Genomic DNA, 6,000 nt, shown 5'->3' with positions numbered 1-6,000 from the left:
AATTGGAATCCAAGATTCATTCATTTCGAGCACTTCCCTCCTCCAACACATCTTAAACAATTTAAAAATCAAACTTAATTATTACATAAAATATGCTGTAATTCCTCAACATTGATTCTAAAGTAAAGAATCTTGGTTCCTGCCCTACTGCTGCAGGTATGTATCTAAGTGACCTTAGGTAATCCATTGGTGTGTTCTGTTACTATCCTCTGTTCCAGTTGCTGTGTAACCTACCATCTGTTTTAAAGTTTAACAGCTTAAAACAAGTACCATTTTATTAGAGCTCAAAAGCTTGTGAAGAAGTAAGGCAAGGTTTGGCTGGGTAATTGTCCAGCTCCATGAATGGGCTCCTGGTGATATTGAGCTGGCAGCTGAGCTGGGCTTAACAGGTCTGTGACAACATGCTTGGTGCCTTGGTCAACAGGAAAGCTGGGTTCAGTGGAGTCCCTTTTCCTACTGCATGTAGCCTCAGACTCTTTCCATCTCTCCCACAGATCAGGACTACAAGAGACCAAGGCAGAAGTCACTGGTCTTCTTTCACAGGCTACTTCTGGAAATGGCATTGCATCACTTCCCCTGTACTATATGAGTTAGCATACATACACACACACATAGGGAAGCAGATCCTGCCTCTGAAGGGAAAGGAATGTCAAAAATAGACATCCAGTCAGAAACAAAGGAAACACTAACTGATATAAAGAACAATTTATAGGGAAAACAACAGTACAGTGGATGAAGCCAAGAATCAAATCAATGATTTGGAACATAAGGAAGCAAAAACAAGCAATCAGAACAAGAAGAAAAAAAGAATCCAAAAAATGAGGATACTGTAAGCAGCCTCTGGGACAAGCCCTCTAATATTCACATCATAGGGGTGCCAGAAGGAGAAGACAAAGAGCAAGAAATTGGAAATCTATATGAAAAATTTCCCTAATTTCGTGAAGGAAATAGACACGCAAGTCCAGGAAGCACAGAGAGTCCCAAACATGATGGATGCAAAGAAGCCCATTCCAAAGCACATCATAATTAAAATGCCAAAGGTTAAAGATACAGGGAGACTCTTAAAAGCAGCAAGAGAAAGCTGTTAGTTACCTATAAAGGAGTACCTATAAGACTGTCAGTTGATTTCTCAAAAGAAACTGCAGGCTTGAACGGGTCGGCAAGAAATATTCAAAGTTATGAAAAGCTGGAACCTACAGCCAAGGCTGCTGCACCCAGCAATGGGAGATAAAGAGCTTCCCAGACAAGAAAAAACTAAAGGAGTTCATCATCACCAAACTACAATTACATGAAATGTTAAAGGGACTCATTTAAAAAAAGATCAGAACTATGAACAATAAAATGGAAATAAATACATTATCTATCAACAACTGAATCTAAAAAAACAAAGTGAACAAGAAGAACAGAGACAGAATCAGGGATACAGAGAGGATTTTGATGGTTGCCAGACAGGAGCGGGGTGGAGGGAATGGACGAAGAGGTGAGAGATTAAGAAATACAAATTGGGAGATTAACAGCTGAAGGAGACAGCCACAAACAGTAGATTACTGGAAGTCTTGACCAGACTGTCTAAGGTCAGACAGGGTGAACATCTGACATCACCAGAGGCAGATCCAGAAAGAAAAAACGGCAGTCTCCAAGCATAGAAGTTCACACCACAAAGTCAGGAGATCAAGACAGATCAACTTAAGAATCAGAAGCAAAAGAGAAGAGTCTCACAAATAATGGGAACACAAAGAAATACGCCCCACTCGAAGGGAAAGGAGTAATCCCCAGAAAGAAAACTAAATTAAACAGAGGCAAGTAAACTATCAGATATTGGGTTCCAAACAACAGTTCTAAGGAAGCTAAATGAGCTCTCTGAGGTCAAAAAGAATTATCAAAAACTACAGGTAAACTACAAGGAACTTATTGCAAACTTTAACAGCATGAAAAAGGACGTAGAAACTATCAGTAAGAGACAAGAGGAAATGAAGAATACAATTTCTGAACTGAGTAACACAGTACAAGGAATCAAAAGCAGGTTAGACGAAGCAGGTTAGATTGAATCAGCGAGCTGGAGTACAAGGTAGAAAAAAAGCTCTCAGAAAGAACAAGAAAATGAAAAAAGACTCAGAAAGAATGAAGAGGCATTGAGGGAAATGCAGGACAACCTGAAACATAATAATATACGTATAATAGGGGATACCAGAAGGAGAAGAGGATGGGGAAGGGATAGAGAACCTGTTTGAAAAAGTCATGATGGAAAACTTCCCTAATTGGAGGAAAGAAAAAGTCACACAGGTCCAGGAAGGCCAGAGGGTCCCATTCAAGAGGAACCCAGTGAGGCCCACTCCAAGACACATCATCATTAAAATGGCAAATATCAAAGACAAAGAGAGAATCCTAAAGCAAGCAAGGGAGAAAGAGGTAGTAACATAGAACGGAGCCCCAATGCGTCTAGCAGCTGACTTCTCAACAGAAACACTGCAACCCAGAAGGGAGTGGCAAGAAATATTCCAAGTAATGAAAAGTAAAGGTCTGCAACAAAGATTGCTCTACCCAGCAAGGCTCTCAATTAAAATGGAAGGCGAAATAAGGAGTTTCCCAGACAAAAGGCAACTAAAAGAATACACCTCCACCAAACTAGCACTGCAAAATATGCTAAAGGGACTGTTTTAAGATGAAGAAAACGTTTCTATGAATATCCAGTTCCTTTCAGAGTTGCCAATACTTGATATTACCAATATTTTTAAGTCATTAATCTGATTGTGACAATGATGTTATTTTAATTGTTCCTTTACTATTTGTTGAAAATAAACCTGTTTTAGTATATTTCTTGCCCATTTCTATTATTTTTTAAGAAAAGCTTTAAATGATTTTTGGTATTCTTTATCCATTTATTGATTAAAGGTTTGTAGAACTTTTTTCCCTAAAAAAACAAAACCTATTAACCATGTTTTAGATGTGTTGCAAATACTTTTCTGTTCTATTCCTTGTCCTTTAACTTTTTTATATGTATATTACTATATAGTTAAATGTTTAATATAGTCATATTGTCAATATTTACTTTATAACATCTGGGTTTGAATATTTTACTTCACATCATGAAAAATATTAGTTCTATTTTCTTCTAAAACTCCTTAGATTCTACATATTGAATTTTAACCCACCTGAATATTTCTTGTATAATGTGTGAAATAGGGCTCTATATGTGTTTTTTTTCAAGTAATAGTGGTCCATACACCTTATTTGTTGAATAAGCCTTATTTTACCCATTGATTTGAAATATCAACTTAATCATATATTATATTGTTGGACATATACATTTGTCTCTAGAATGTTCATTATATTTCATTGATTTACCTGATTATTTCTGTGCTGATGTCATGTTGGTTTAATTGCTGAGACTTTATAATGGTTTTAAATTTTTTTAATATTTTATAATTAACTTTGACATCTAAAAAAATAAATAAAATCTATCTGCATTTAAGAAAAAGAGAGAGAGAGAGAGAGAGATGGAACTCCTGCCTTTTGCAACAACATGGATGCAACTGGAGAATATTATGCTAAGTGAAATAAGCCAGTTGATGAAAGACAAATACCATATGATCTCACCTATAAGTGGACTCTAGTCAACAAAATAAACTAACGAACAAAATAAACCACAGGCACGGAAACATGGAGCAGACTGAAAGTGACCAGAGGAGATGGGGAAAGAGGACAATGGTGGAAAGAAGGGGAAGGGACTAGACAAAGAACATGTATAAATGACCCATGGACATGGACAACAGAGTGGGAATTGACTGTGGGAGTCGGGGGTCGGGGTGGGGGTGAGATGGGTAGAAGAAGGTAAAGGGGTAAAAATTGAGACAACTGTAATAGAATAAACATGATTTATAAATTAAAAAAACAAAAAAGTAGTACAAATCGGTAGTTACAGAATAGCCCTGGGGATGTAAAGTACAGTATAGGTAATGGAGAAGCCAAAGAACTTATACACGTATGGATGTGGTCAACATTGTAGGGATTGCCTGAGGGGTTAGGAAGTGCTGGGTGGAGGGGGGCACCAAAGGGAGAGAAACTGGGACATCTGTAATAGCATAATCAATAAAATATAATTTAAAAATATTTGCAGCCACCTTTAATCTAACATACTCATTTTTTTTTAAATGAGGCTAATGACCAAGCACATTAATTATACTTGCACATTATACTTGTTAATGTTTGATGGGTGCTTAGGACATGTCAGGCACTATTCTAGAAGACTTACTGCATTCATTCATTGGATCTAGCAATGCTATGAAGAAAATACTATCATTGGCACCATTTTACAGATAATGAAGATAAGACACACGCAGAAAAGGTTAAGCAACTTGTGTAAGGTTGGATTGCTAGTAAACAGAAATAGGAGTGAGTCTTACTACAAAATCCATGCTCTTAATCATTACAGAATACAAATTCTAACATTCCACAAACTTTACCACTACTTTTATTTATTTGTGTTTTAGAGAAAGGGGAATGGAAGGAGAATAACATCTATGTGAGAGGGAAACAACTGGCTGCCTTCCATGGAAGCCCAAACCGGGGAACAAAGCTACAACCCAGGCATGTGCCCTGACCAGAAATCCAACTGGCAATCTTTCAGTTTGCTGGAGGAAGCCCAACCAACTGAGCCACACCAGCCAGGACTTAACTACTGCTTTTAAATTAACCTGGTAGTAAGTGATACAGTAATCTAAACTGCATAAGTGATCAGAATGTTTACTGAAATTAATGTAAGAATATCAAGTCCAGAAAATGAGTATTACAGAGTCGGATGGCTATCCACTCTGGAAAGTATTTAAAATTATGTCGAAGAGATTATTTTTAATTTAAATCACTACCTTTTAATAACCTAAAGACTATATATTAAATATAGACTGTAAAGACTATATGTTAAAGACTGTATGTTAAATATAGACTATAAAGACTATATGTTAAAGACTATATATGTTAAGATAATTTTGACTCAACTTATTTACTAACCTGTGATTAATTTCCAAAACTGGATCAGAGTTATGATATGCACACCTTTGCTTCATTAACATTCGAAAGTCTTACAAACTCATTAAGGACTTTAACATCCATCAGTTTTCTACATCAAGTAGAAATCCCAATCCTTCTAAAGCCTGCCTAGACCTACAATGTCTGAAAAACATATATACTAGTCTCCTTTACTTTGTTTATCCCTGTCATAGGATTAAAAAAAATTCACTGCAAAGTATAATACTTGAGTTTTAAGAGTATTCATATTTAAGGCTAATTTTGTAATTCACTGGAATGTCTTCATGCCCTACATCAGAGCCATTGCTAATCAATTCACAGGAAATGAAACAGAGATTCACCGTTTCTTACACTATCAGAACATGAAAGTATCCATATTATGAATGGAAGAAACAAATTATACAGAGTGCTTGCCATTTAAGTTACACTGGAAGTTTGAGACACAGAAGAGTTAGAAAACACTAGGTTAAACACACACACAAACACACACTGAATCAATCAAAATAAAATGTTACCTAGCTCAAGATTTGTTTATTACCATAAACTTTCCTTTAATTGTAAATTAGTAGGTAAGGCTATACTTCAAAGTTAAATTTTGTTTTAAAAATCAATGCAAAAGAAGTTTTTCAGTTTTTTATTTCTCTTTTCCTATTAGTCTTTCTTCATAGAATGGGAAAAGATGGGGGATGGATAACCTAGACGCATCAGTGAAACTGAAGGGAGAATATGGTGAACTCTGGGTACATAAGGGTAGAAAGATGGGGGGCAAAGGGGAGACACTAAGTAAATTAATCATTTTGAGTCCTAGAAAAAAGATCAAAGTGCCATGTCTTATTTCTGTTCAATCTCCAGTACCTAGCATAATAAGAAAGACATAATAAATACCCAATAAACATTTAACAAATGAATGATCAAGAACTTCCTGTCAAGACCAGTAGCAAGAAGGATGGAAGGGAAAGGGCTGTTTAAATTTAC

This window comes from Pteronotus mesoamericanus, unplaced genomic scaffold (genome assembly GCF_021234165.1).
Source record: "Pteronotus mesoamericanus isolate MK-2021 breed Mesoamerican mustached bat unplaced genomic scaffold, CSHL_Meso_final scaffold_651, whole genome shotgun sequence".
Classification (NCBI taxonomy): Eukaryota; Metazoa; Chordata; class Mammalia; order Chiroptera; family Mormoopidae; genus Pteronotus; species Pteronotus mesoamericanus.
Note: the sequence above shows the minus strand (reverse complement) of the source record.